At 35.9% G+C, this 15,000-nt stretch overlaps 1 protein-coding gene across 10 annotated transcripts in view; it reads right to left on the bottom strand.

Moving 5' to 3' along the window:
- TNNI3K (TNNI3 interacting kinase) overlaps positions 1–15,000 on the bottom strand; it is a 271,680-nt gene that overhangs the window by 194,699 nt on the left and 61,981 nt on the right. The window lies entirely within an intron of this gene.

Here is a 15,000-nt window from a genome sequence, read left to right as displayed (position 1 = left end):
GTCACCATCTGAAACAACTTTCTTCCACCTCCCTTCTCTGAAACCTCCAAAGGCTTGCTCCTACCTAGAACATAAAGACCAAACCACTTACTACGGCATTCAAGGTCCTCTCAATCAGATGGTATCCTTTTTAACATATTCCCATTAATCTCTTTTCATATACCCAATTGTATAGTCAAACTTCATTCTGTTTCCTTCTCCTTTGAGTCTTGGTTCACATTATTTCTTCAGTCAGGAATCCTCTTCTGCCCAATCTACAGATCTTTAAACTCAAACTAAATGCCATGTCCTCCAAGATTTCTTTGATTTTCCTCCTTTAATTGCCAACTAATTTGCTGAAATTTTCTTTCTCTTAAATCTCATATATCTTTATTTCATGCTGTTTAGAACATTTAAAAAGTTTATATACACACCTTATCATCTCTATTAAAGAGCAAATTTTTTAAGGACAAATCTGTCTCTATAATCCTACCTTAGCATGTTGCTATGCAAATAGTAATCATTCAATAAGCATTCATTGAATGAATGAATGAATGAATGAATGAATGAGCAAGTGAAAAACAGTGCCAGGAGCTGTTATCCAACTGTCTTGATGGAAAGCCATAAATTGCCAACAAATCTGCTGACCCTTCAGATTTCTTCTCGTCCCAAAGACCCATGTCTAAGTCCCTCTTCTCTGGAAAACTGATTGGAATCATTGCCTTCAGATGTGCTCATTTTCACTGTGGATTTTTCTAATGCACTGTCTATTCTTCAGTTGGTCAAATAATATACATGTGGGGAAATTTTCAAAAGTCTGTTAGACTTAAGAGAAAAAAGGAAGATGAGATCTAAGAGCTCTGGGAACTTATGCTCCAAACACCACTTCTGTTTCTATAAACAAATGGCTTCCTTGCCTGTTTGAATCATAGCCCGTCAGGAGTGGAGAGGGACCATGGACATTACATATCAAATCCCTATGTTTTAAAGAGGAGGAAATTAAGAATCAGAGGAATCGGGGAATTTTTTTCTTTTTTTTGAGGAAGATTAGCCCTGAGCTAACTAGTGCCAGTCCTCCTCTTTTTGCTGAGGAAGCCTGGCCCTGAGCTAACATCCGTGCCCATCTTCCTCTACTTTATACGTGGGACGCCTACCACAGCATGGCTTTTGCCAAGCGGTGCCATGTCTGCACCCAGGATCCGAACCGGAGAACCCTGGGCTGCCGAAAAGCGGAGCATGCAAACTTAACCGCTGCACCACCGGACCTGCCCTGGGAAATTTCTGAAAGTCATGGAGCAAGTCAATGTTAGCAGAGAAGTGAATCTTCAGTCTCTGGCCTCAAGCTTTGTTTCTGAGTGCTCCATAGTTTTAAATAGTTCATTCATTCAATCATCCACTTATTCATGCATCAATGCACAACTTATTGAGCCTATATGAGCTAAAACTGTGCTATTTTATATGCTCATTCTCACAATTTTTTCAATCACTGGGATAACATTAGAACTTATTGTAATTGTCACACAAAGAGACAAGGAATTCTTGTTGTAACATCTGAAATTTCTGGTGGGGCCAAAAATATAAGCAGGTGTATAGGCTTCTATACATTCCCAGACCAATGTTTTTGCTGAGATCTGGATTTTGCTGACTAGTGATCAATACAATATACAATGTGTACAGTGAGTTGTTTTTCTAATGAAAAATTAAAACCACGATTAACATTTGTGAAGAGCATATTATGTATCAGACCCTGAACTAAGTGCATAAACGGTAACTTGAGTGACCTTTAACTGTTCCACTCCAAAACACAGAAAGATAGGTGCTACTCTCTCATTTTAAAGGTGAAGAAACTGAGCCTCTAGGAAGCTAGGTAACTTATTTGAGGTCACATAGCTAGTAAGGGGCAGAACTGGAATTCAAATCTAGGTCTGTTTGACTTCAAAGTTTCTTTGCATCAGGCCCCTCCTGTGACCTTGATCTCATTAATATCAACCTTTAAGTAAATGAACTAACTAACTCAATCTCAGATGAAAAGAAGCTTTCTGTCAGTTGGAGCTCTGTAGATTCAGCTTGGAAAAGAATGCCAGGGCCATTTATATCAAGCGCCTGGTATGTTAAACTTCACATGCCTGCAAGTTCAATCTTAGGAATCTTTAAAGGAGGTCACAAACGATCAAGGTAAATGAAGCTTTTTACATTTTCTCTGATTTTAAATATAGCATAAAATAAAGAAGACAGCATGAATTTTTATTGTAAAAAGGACTCTCAAATGTTAACATATAGAGCCAATTTCTTAGGCATGGTTCCAGAACTTACTTTCATTCTAAAAGATAATGGCTCTTAGGCTTCAATAAATAGCCCAAAGCAAATTTTTTTTCCTCCTCAGTTTGCACTTATCCACTCATTCAGAAGGTCAATCTTTTGGCTGAACATTCATTAATTATGAAGTGTTGGCCTTCTGAGAAACTGTCAAAATGTAAGTTTTAATGAAACCGCACAGAGTCATTATTGAACTGTAGGTTTTATTTAGTTTGTTTTAAAATTCAAAGAAATATTTCACCATTGAGAGTAATGTACATTGGAATTATCTGAATAATTTCACATTATTTATATGAGAAAAATGCATTTATTGATTTTTATGGTTTGGAGAGTCATGATGGGGAGAGTATCTTCTAAGCAATCTTATGGGAATATAATATATTTTGATGTACAGATATTCCTGTCATGTGGCTAAGACAAATACACTCATATTAACATTTAGGCTGGGACATATATCCATCAAATCATTTTATCCTTGCTTCTCCTCCAGAACCTGAAAAAGTTGGTAAAACAACTTCACATTCTTTCTACTACATGAAGCCCCACGAAGTCATAGTCTGAATCTATTTTATTCACCACTATACTAAGTATATAATAGGCATCCAAACAATTGTTGAATTGGACTGTATTTCTAGTAAAAAAAAAAAATTGGAATATATACCTACCACAGTCATAAGGGAATTTAAACATTAACAATTAGGACCCAATTATATGACACAAATTTTAAATAATTCAATTCAACAAACATGTATTGATCATTTATTTCAAATTAACCTTTAGCAAACCCCAAGTGCCTGCTTCATGCCGGGAACTGTGATTGGAGTTTTACATACTTTAGCTCATTAAGATTTTTATAGGGCATAAAATTCTGTTGTTTCAAATTTTTTTGACAACATAGATAGTTTTGATTTTTTTCCTCAAAAACAATAACAAAACTACTAGTGAAATTGTGAGACACAAGTTTCTTCACAGAAAAGATATCTTAATTTTTTAAAAACTCTTTAAGGAACTGAAGTGAGTCATACTTAGGTTTGCATAACTGACATACGTATCAGCATTACTGTTATTAAAGAACCAAGATTCAAATATGGGCTGGTAACTTGGTACCTGCTATGATGGAAGGAAGGATAAGCCCCACAAAGTGCCTCCCATTAAGTGGTTGTTTTATGAGCCCAGAAAATGGATCAAAGCTCTTTATTTTGATAATAGGGAAGCACTATGTACATAACACTTTAAAGATATTTTTATTTACCAGTTGACTCTCAAAAAGATCTCCATGAAGTCCTTTCAATTCCCAGGTTGTAATTTAAACATTTATTTGCATGTTCTGCTCCTTCTTCCTAGAAAGCCTCCCTTACCTTTCTCTTGCCACACACCCAGTCTCAAGCCCAAGCTCAGTTTTCAAGTTCTCCATGAGAATCCCCTACAAATACCTTACCTTATTGATCATGTTTTTCTCTGAATGCTTATACTACTTACCCTTGCAACTTAATCTTCCCATTAATTATCACTATGGGTGAACCACTATTACATAAAATTTTAAACTTTTTTTTCATGTTCTAAACTTGTCACAGTAAAATGTAAGCAGTAAAATGATTTCTCACCTGAGGCACTGGAATTTGATCCTTTTAACTAAAATAGGCTGATCTTATCATTTAAATTCCAGAGATTCCAAAAGTAATGCCTATAAGAGCACAGGCCCTACTGTTCTTGCTGAATCTTTCTCCTACTTTAACTTATTTGACTTGGCCCCATTTAGCTCCCGCTCTATACTGCATCTTATGAAAGTAACTGACAACTATGAAGAAGGAAGAAATGACCATATCAAGAGGAAATAAATATCCCACAGAAGAGAAAGTAGAATAAGGTAATGTTCAGATGGAATGGAATGGCAATAAATCTCGGTTGAAATTGCCAAAATTAAATATGGCATCTTATACCTAGTAGGCCTTCAATAAATATCTACACTTTGAAATTAAATTTTTCTTTGCTTTAAGTGGTAACTCATTTCCTATGACTTCCTTGGAGTCTTCCTCAATTTATGCTTATGCCAATGTTTTCCTTAGAATTTGTAGTTTATTTAAAGCCACAGTTTTCTCTTCTGTATGCCTTTATCTAACTTTTATTATTGAAACTTACAGAGAGCACAACCATGAGGCTATACTGGATTAATACTCATTTCCATTTAGTGGAAAAATCTGTATTAGCAAAGCTTTAGAGGAAAGTATCTTCTAAATCTATGCCTCATGAATTCAAAATGATTCCCAAAACATTAATATGCAAGGTGAATTAGATTTGATATTTCCAATTCTAACTTTCAACAACCAGTTCTCAATTGTGTCCCTTTGAACTACTGCCCTTTCTCCCAAATTTTACAATCTTCTTTTAAGAGTAGTCTACACCTTTTGTCCAAATTTCCTCACCTCCTATTCACTCCTCAGCCCACTATAATCTGGTTTCAGACCTCACCACTTCAGGGACATTTCTCTGGAAAATGACATCGAAGGCCTCCTAACTGCCCACTCCAAAGGACACTTTCTGGTCTTTTCCCTACTTTAATATTCCTCCAGCATTTGTTCCTCTTTGTCTGCTCCTTAAGATCCTATTATCCCTTGATTGAGCAACATCATGATCTTCGAGTTTGCTCTCTGTCTCTCTGCCAACTTATTATTATTCCTCTATAGAGGTGACTTTTCGCTGTTCATCTCTTAAGTGTTTTTATTTCCTCACTGAGTTGTGTTTCCTTTTGATCTCCTTTGTCTGCATTAAGTCTCTTGTATTAATTAACACATGCAAAGCATTTAGCACAAGGCTTGGTACATAAGGGAAAGTGTTCGATAAGTGGTAGCTATTAGCTGTCTTGCTCTACACATTCCCTGGTTGATTCCATCTATTCCTACTACTACTAGTATTGCTACGACTGCTGCTACAACAGCAACTACAACTACTTCTACAACACACACACACATATTTCTCTCTCCAGTTGCTTGTGTCTTCCCAGACTTCTTCCAACACAGGGCCTACCTTCTTTGTCAAATGGTAGTCCTGTTAGGCATTTCCACCATATTTCCAAACCACTTTTACCCTGGGTTGATACAGTCCCCTGCACTGATTTCATCTTTATTATTTGCCCTTTGATTCTTGTTAATGTGAATGAAGCATTAGAAGGCAAAAGGAACTACTATTTCTTGAATGTGCTTTAAGAATATCTATAAGCTAAGTGAGAAAGTCTATCTCATTTAATGCTCACAACAATCTCATGGAATTGTTATTAATAGCCCCATTAAAAATAAGAACAATGTAGTTCAGAATTACACAGCATGTAAAGAAAAGCACCAAAGTTTAAACCCAGGTCTATGGGAGTCCAAAGTACCATACTACCCCATGCTGTTTTTCTTTTTATGTGTGTTATTATTTGAGGCCAGTTAGCAATCCCTCACCATCTCAGACAATACTGTAGTGGATATACCTTTTGGTTAACGTTATTCTTCAAGGATTTTCAGGGATGGCCATTTAGGCAGCATATCAGTACAAATGATCTTGACTATGTAACCATTTTCAGTTGACTGAAAAAAAATCAAGTTAAACTTATTCTAAGTAGGATTTGTGTGCTAGGATGTTGAAGAGTCTTATATACTATGACAAGAAGCTTAGGATCTCTCCTAAACTTTTTTCTTGCAGGGACTCACTAGGAGATTTTATATAGGAGTAAGGTATGTTCTGATTTGCATCTTAAAATGATCCTTCTAGTAACAGTATAACAAATGGATTGAAGAAGGAGCAAGACTAGAAGCAGGGTGATCAGTTAACACGGTCCTGCAATTAGTTAAGAAAAGAGAAAAGGATAAAATGAGCTGAGGTAGTGGTAGTGGCCTGGGGACGGAGAATGGATTTCAGAGATATTAAGACGGTAGAATCATATGATTCAGCATATGGGAGGACTGGGGATGGAGAGAGATGATGAGAAGTTGTCAACAAATGATGGCAGTCAAGAGGAAGCCTATAAGAGGAGATGAACACGAAGATAAAACTTTGTCTACTTCACTAATTTAGGAAGTAGGAGGATCACTTACAGTTTCTGTCTCTCAGAGTAATCACTTGTAATAGCTGGTTTCTTCCAATTCCCCTTGGTAGTTCACTGTGCTTTATCCAACAGCATAAGCTGTTTTGATTGAGGCCAATCCCTCAATCAAGATGTGAACATAATTCTCAAGTTTTCAAACAACTACCAAAAGCTATGCCAATTAAAGATATCAATAATTGTTTATCTATTTGCATTGAAGGCTTATATGACTTAGAAAACATTTTAGATGGTAGCATTTGCTTTAGATTTGGTAAGTACTTCTTTTGAATTTATGTTCTATTTTCTGTAGAATTTTCTATTTTTAAATATATATATTCACTTCTCAACACCCATTGCCAATGTTAGGTAAGAACTCTCCATCATGTAGTTGCAGAGTTTTTCACTTATAATATTGGCTGAATATTTTTGTAATGACTTTTTTTTTTTTTACCTGACATAGCTCTAATTAAATATTTGAGTACAAAAACTTATTGGAAAATGGTTTCTTCAGGCTGTCACAGAAATGAGGTTCTCTTATTTGATCTTTCTCTTATTATCTTGGGTTAAAATTAAATTTTGTCTCAAAATTACTCAGAAAATGATTCCACAAGATAATATTATCAAAGAAATTAAGGGGAAGCTCCACATTCTTAAGTTGTAGAAACAGAGCTTAAAAATATATTAACTTATATACAAATAATAAAAAGAATTCCATTGAATATATAAATTTATCACTTCTCAGGAAATGATGAGAATGTAAGTAGAAAAGCCAATGGATAAAGAAGAGTGATGAGAAGCAGTGAGGTCAAGGCTGGAGACACAAGTGGTAACATTTTATAGAAGTAATAATTGAAGTGAGGAGATAACATCACTTCCTTAAGGTCAGAGGAAATATCTGTAGGATATTTATAGCTAAAAAGAGGGAAAGAAGGGAGCCAGTAAAGAAAAGAGATGAGTGATCTAAGAAGGAAAAACAGAACAAAGGAATGCGTGTTAAGGAAGCCCATGGAAGAGATATTTTTAAGAAAAGAGGGGTAAAATTTTTGGAGCTTTCCAGCTAATCTTGCTGTGCTATTTTCTTCCTTATAGATATACTTTTTCACAGCATTTCCTTATGTGAGGGTTTTATTTAAAATCCCTGGCTGAGAAAACAGGTTTTAATGTTCACTATGTTATGAATATATCAAGTTCTATGCAGTTCCAAAGTCACAATTTTTTTCTTATGAGATTTATTTATATAGCTTGCCAAAGGACCAATATTTTTCACTGTCTTGCAATTGTAGAGACTTGAAAATTGGAGTTTGAGTTAGGCTCCCTCTCACTGGTGCTCCTCCCCACACTGCACACACCCTAGACATCATAATCACAGAGGAGTGCAAGAACCACCTGACAACCAGTTTTCTCATGACTTTCGTTCTCCAGCCCAAGTCACTTGTCTGTCCATTTTCTCAAAAGAAGCTCTTCTGCCAAAGCATTTTGAAAGCAAGTGATTTGCCTCCACTTGAAAGATCAACTTCTAAATTATACTTTGAAGATGAGTTGGAGTCAACTCACAGAACGTAAGAAGGAACACTCAAAGATTTTTGCTCTTAGACAAGACTAAGTAATAAAAACCTTCCTAAAAAGTTATATCAATGATCAATTAATATCCAGCAGCTGAAATTTAAAAACAAAAAAGACAACACCAACAGCTAAATCTCAAGCTCAAGGGTTAGTCCTGTTACAAGCACAATACATGGGATAGTTAGTGCTCCCCTTATTGAGCTTCCTCATTAATTAAGCCAGAAAACTCATTATTTGATGAACTGTAAGATACTACCTTAATTTATTTTAAGACGCAGATGTGGGCAATCATTTGTGTCCTACAGTCTCTTTACTTAACAATATAATTGAAAATGCTGGTCTGCAAAAACTCAAAATAAGTGACACAATGATATTGGTAAACCCACAGCTGTAAAAATGTTTTAACTGGTATGAAACACTATGCACTCACAAGTATAAAAATCAATGATAGATAATTTTCTTTCTAGAGAAGGAGTTTACTAAAATGAAGAACATACATGATTTACTCAGAGACCTATTATCAGGACAGAAAACAGAAGGTATAATGGTGGTAAACGTATTGATTATTCTATTGGTCATGCTAAACTAAGATAAATACAGGGTGGCTAAGAACAGAAACCTACAATGAAAATAAAAAGAAGCACAGATTCAAATCTCTCCAAGTAGTTTTGGCTTCAGAAACAGAAAGGGCCAAGAAACAACTGTGGATGGGACTCAAGCCCAGACTTCTAAATCCCGTCACATGGCTAGCAAATGGCAGAAGCTGGATACAAAGAAACCCAGGCAGGCTGGTTCCAGAGCCCACAGGCTTAATCACTATGCTCTATGATACTCCTACAGTCAAAAACCATTGCTCTAGGATCCCAGTTTTTCAAATATTTCAAACAGTTTTTTTCAAACTTTCATTTAATGAACTCAGAACTCAACATAAGTAATATGATAGAATTGTGCTGGGTGGCATCAGGTTAGGGGGCACAGGCCTAATACTCCTTCCTTTATTCTTGAATAACCTCTGAGGTACCATCGGAACCCTAGACATCCAGAGAACACATACTAAAATCATTGGTCCACAAAACAGAGTTGGCAGTTTTTGGAGAATAGAATTGCCACCATATCTACTTGTTAGGTCCTCTGTGTGCCTAGGAGAAGACTGGGTCAAAGAATATGAGTGTAGCATCATGCTAAGTTTCCTGGGTTAATAGAGCCCATATCTTCCAGACATAACACATAAACCCTCTATGAATCCATCTCCGTAAATATCTGTTATCATCTTTGATAAAATATGTGATATTGGCTATACATGAGGCTAAGCAGTTCCCTTGAGTGTGGGCTTGACATAATGATTCATTTCTCATGAATAGAATATAGTAAAAGTTATGGACTATCACTTCCAAGATTAGGTTACAAAAAGACTGTGACTTCATCTTACATGCCTTCTCTTGATCTCTCCATCACTCTCTCTGATGGAAGCCAGATGTCTTACTGTGAGCTTTCCTATGGACAGAATGACATGGCAAGGCATTGATGTCTTTGGATAACAGCCAGAGTGGACTAAGCCTGTCAACATCTATGTGAGCAAGCATGAAAGTGGATTCTCTCTCTTTCAGTTCTTGAGATGACAATAGCTCCACCTGACATTTTGTGAGAGACTCTAGGTCAGGGGACCCAGCTAAGACACCCTGAGATTCCTGAACTACAGAAACTGCAAGATAATAAGTGTTCATCGTTTTAAGCCACAAAGTTTTGGGGTAATTTTTAATTTAACAATAGTTAGCTAATATACTGTTATGCCTCTCGATTCATTATTGAAAATATCCAGGTCAGAACTGACTTCCACAGTTGCCTATTGCCCATTTGTGAATATTAAAAGAGTAACAGTTCAAATCAACAAATATTTTTGAGCATCTAGGAATTCCAAACATTGCGCTAAATTCTGAGGGTCAAAGGTAAATTAATAGTTCAAAAGCAATATACAAATTAGTGGAAGAAAAAAATAACTATGATATAAGGTAAATATGGATTTGACAGAGATAACATATGGGCTATAATAACAAAAACATCAATTTTCTCTGGGGAAGATAGAGAAAGCTATAGAGGGGGAATATAAATTTAGTACTTGAAGTAAGAGTTTGCTAAGGAAAAAAAAGGAAGATCAATGAATTCATTCATCTTTCAAACATATTTGATCATCCAACTGTACCTAGCACAGACTATTAGCTTGTCAAATTCTACTATTTCTTAAAATCTAGTTCAAAGTCTACTTGCCTCATGAAATCTTTTTAGACATCTAGGCTTATTGAACTAATCATCAAGACAAATGATTATAATATCCTGATAGCTTTAGAGTCACATTGAGGCTTGTAAAAAGAATTTATTAGATACCCTCCCAAGAATTACTAATTCAGAATCTCTAGATACTACAAATGTGCATTAAAAAAAACCTCCTTAGAGACTTCCTCTTGCATCCATTATGTAGTAACAGGGACTAGTCTGGAGAAGCCCAGGTGGCTAGAGTTCATAAGACAGAGTACCACAGACAAGAGAACTATCCAAAGAGAGAACCACGAAGATCTGGAGAGGGCCCTCTAGGGGGTTAAGCTGAGTGATGATCATGTGAGCGTGTAGGAAACTGCCGTTGACTAAGAAAAGAATTAACAAGGAGATTACTGGTAATAATGCCCAGTGCTCACACAAGTCCAGGGATAGTGCCTATTCCCACCATCCAAACTGGAAAACCTCATGAGTCATGGGCATTGGGTAAAATACTCAAAAGAGACTGCCCTCAGCAGTTGGTTATTAGCCCCGCACTGAGCACTGCTCCAGTCCCATCAAACAAATCTTAAAAGCTAGATCTAAAAGGACTAAATTCATTCCAAGTAAGTTAACTGCATCCCAGTAGGGATGGAGAGATTGTCTCAAGAAGATTTACATGAATTCAAAAATATCCAGCAACTAACAACATAAAACTCATAACATCTGGAATTAATCAGAATTTAACAGGAATGTAAAGAGGCAGGAAAATATGACTTATAATGAAGAGAAAAAGTAATCAATCAAAATTGACCCCAAATTGATATAGACGTTGGAATTTTCGAACAAGGACAATAAAACAGTAATTAAAACTGTATTCCTTATGTTTAGGAAGTTAAGTAGAGGCACGAAATATATAAAAACGACGAAAATCAAATTTCTAGAGATGAAAGTTATAATATGTGAGTTAAAAATGAACTAGATGGATTAGCAGCATATTAGACATTACAAAAGAAAAGTTAGTAAACTTGAAGACATAGCAATAGAAATTCTACAAAATGAAATATGAAGAGAAGAGAGAATTTTAAAAAATGAAAAGACCATCATTGAGGTTTTGGACAATCAAATTTTAATAACAATTAATTTTACCTACTTTGAAGGGTTGTTTTAAGGAGTAAGAGTTAATGCGTGTAAACCATTTAGTACCTAATCAGCACTAAAGGTAATTGTTATTACTACCACTGCTACTATCATTATTTTTTCTTCCTCTCTTTACTTGGTTAACATCTACTTAGGTCCTTGAGTTATAAGCCAAATTACGAGTTTCTTAGAGATTTTCTCCCGACCTCCATGACAGTGGACCTATTCATTCAACAAATATTAATTGTATATCTACTATGTGCCAGGCAGGGCCTGTGCTAGGAACTGAGAATAATGGAGAAAAAAACAACAGCAGCAAAGTCTGTGTCTTTGTTGAGCTTATATTTTAGCGCAGGAGACAGGCAGTAAAGCAAAGTACAGAAACAATAGGCTGTTATATAGTGATCAGTGCTGGAGAAAAATAAAGGAAGGAAGAGACTAGAGAATGCTAGAGATGTGATTCTTCAATTTAAAATAGAAGGCCTTATAGAGAAAATTATATTTGAACCAGGATCTTAAGAGGTAAGGCAGTAAGAGATTCAGTTACTAAGAAAGAGCAGTCTAGACAGTGAGAAGAGAAGTGCAAAGGCCTTGAGGCAGAAGCATCCTTGCTACATTTGAGGAACTTAAAGTTGAAAAAAGAATGAGTAAGAAAAGGGTGGAAATTATATTTAGAGAAGAAATGAGTACCTTTGCTCTGAATGATATGAAAAGTATTTGGAGGAGAGGAAGCACAGGATCTGACATACATTTTAAGAGGCTCACTCAGGCCACCTTGTCAGAGCAGGCTGAGGGGGAAAGGGCAGAAGAACGAAGACCAAATTTCCCTCTTTAAGGCATAGCATCGTGGTAACTTTCATAGCTCTCATCACCGTGGCAATTTTATGTTTGTTTGATTATTTGATTGCCTGTCTTTTCCACCAGACCATAAACTCTGTGAGGCTAGGAATTGGATATCATTTTACTCACCATTGATTTACCAGTGTCAAACACAGATCTGGGAACCTATTAGTTCTTCAATAAACATTTGTTGAATAATTGAAAGAAAAAATGAATGTATATTATTATATTCCAATTTTTGATTTCCTTAACAGATTGCAAGCTCCTAGATGACATTTAAAGCTATATTTCATACTTTCAATTTCTACCACAACTAGCCTATGTTCTTGTGTATAAATGCTCAATAATCATTTGCTAACTTGATTTGCTCTTCCCTAGTCAATTTTTACATCTTCTACACTATAAATATCCTTGAGGAAAAAATTTTAAAATAACAAAAGAAAACTTCTGAAAGTCAAAATAAGCTCCGAACAGGGAACATGAACTCTTAAGGCTTACATATTGCCAGAAACTATGAAACTCACCCAAGGGAAAACCAATAATGGATTTTTTTCCTTGTCTTTTGGGAAATAAGACTTGATAATAGAAGTTTGTTTATAATCATAGCTGTAAAATTGCCTCTAGGAAAGCAATAATAGTGGGGCAAGCTATCTTGTTTTCTTACAGATCCAATTAAAAAAAAAAACTAAAACTTGGTCATATTTGTCAAAAATACACTGAAAAAACCAAAGCTACAGTATTTACTAGTCAAGTCTCAGTCCAATTTACTAACGTTGTAACATACAAATGTAGGCTTTATTGGTCGACTAAAATATGCAATAATGATAGATTTTTTTGCTTGAGAATATTTAATAAATTCAGTTTGTATGCAAATCATGGACTATATGCAGCATTCATGTAACTGAGAAGTTCCAATGAGTGTGCCTCCTTTCCAGAGATATCCTTCAGTATCATGTCACAATTAGTGGACATTTAGTAGAAGGCATATTGTGATTTTTTCATGATGGGATAAGTTTAGATAGAGACGTAAAACACAAATTTCAAATTGTTTTCATTTCCTTTGACCTATTTCCCAAGTATCAGTTACGAATGGCTCAGAAAATTTTCCCAAGCTCTAGCAAAATAGAACATATGTCTTAAGAGGCTATGGAGTAGCATTACTATCATTTAACTAAATATGCTTTTTCCATCTCTATTCTAATCAAATTAGGGAGAACAGAAACATTCTCAGTCTTTCATTTAATTACCATTTTGATAATTTTCCCACTAAGAACATTTTCAGCAATATTTATAAAATTGTATGATAAGTAGGGCAACATCATAGTGTGCAACCTATGCAATCACACAGGACTCCATACTTAGAATGGCCGTATGCTCATTTTAATGCTCTGCTGTGGCTATCTTGAAATGATTCCTATTTTTTTTTTAAGAAGGGGATCCAAAATTTTTTTTCATTGAGACCTGAAGATGATATAGCCAGTAAGTAGGCTAGTCCAATCTTTAAGCAGATCAATAATATAAAAGTTTCTGAACAAAGAAGAAAGCAATAGGTGGAACCATAAATCTTTATGTACCAAGACAGCAGCTGAAGTAAATGATAGAGCAACAAATGAGACAGAAGCAATGACAAAGCAAGTGACACTTTCTTTGTTGCAAAACTTTTTAACAAAATGTTCTTTGATACTGAATTAAAAAAATATTTCAGCGGCCGGGCCCATGGCACAGCAGTTAAGTGCGCACATTCCTCTTCTCAGTGGCCCAGGGTTCACTGGTTCGGATCCCAGGTGCGGACATGGCACTGCTTGGCAAGCCATGCTGTGGCAGGCATCCCAAGTATAAAGTAGAGGAAGATGGACAAGGATGTTAGCTCAGGGCCAGTCTTCCTCAGCAAAAAGAGGAGGATTGGCAGTAATTAGCTCAGGGCTAATCTTCCTCAAAAAAAAGATTTAAAAATATTTCAGTACTATAGAAAATGAGTCCTAATCAGAATTAATCAAGAAAACATTTATATTGAAAAGTTTTGAAAAATAAGTCTTCCTTGCTTTTCTTGTTCCTTTAGAATACACTCTTAACACTCTAGCCTTTCACCAAAGACAAATGAAAAAAAGAAAACAGGAAGCATAATTTTCAAAAGATTTATTTTATTGATGAGGAATCATGGGCATAATCTTTAAAAAAAAAGCCAAATTTAAAAGTGGAAATACTGAAAAATATACATAAGCAATGCACTTTCTCCTGTTAGTTTTCCTGAGGTAATCTTTCCAAAGGTCCTCTCTCTTTGGTTATATAGAAAAAATTGATTAATAAGAGCTCAGTCTTTGGAGATAGACACTCTGGGTTAGAATTAAGTCTCTGATATGTAATAGCTATGTGGTTCAGTGCAAATTAGTTTATCTCTTGAAGCCTCAGTTTCCTCATCAATAATGTGATGTGATGATTTAATTAGATGGTGTAATGATAAAATAAGCAAAAGACCTAACTAAAGGAAATACTTCACAAATGTTCATTTCCTCAGCTCCCAGTTTCGAAGATCAACCCTATCAACAGGGAGAGAAAGAAGCTTCCCACCAGGACAGAGCAGGCAGTGAGGTGGCAAGAGTTCCAAGCCATGCCTGGTTCCATGTCTAAAGGCAAGTCTAGCTCCAATGGGGCAACTCTGAGGGCTGAATCTGTGGAAGACGCCCAGTAGTTGGGAGTCCTGAGTGCACTAATACAGTCCAGCAGGCAGATGATTATCTTCTGGGCAATCTGTTAACCTCAACGAGGCTCAAGAAGCCAGGACTCCAGGCTTAGGAAGAAGTCTGACAAGAATTAAACAGGAAAGGAGGAGCCTAAACACCGGGCCAGAT

This window comes from Equus asinus, chromosome 16 (genome assembly GCF_041296235.1).
Source record: "Equus asinus isolate D_3611 breed Donkey chromosome 16, EquAss-T2T_v2, whole genome shotgun sequence".
NCBI classification, from domain to species: domain Eukaryota; kingdom Metazoa; phylum Chordata; class Mammalia; order Perissodactyla; family Equidae; genus Equus; species Equus asinus.
Note: the sequence above shows the minus strand (reverse complement) of the source record. Positions and strands in the feature narration are given on the sequence as shown.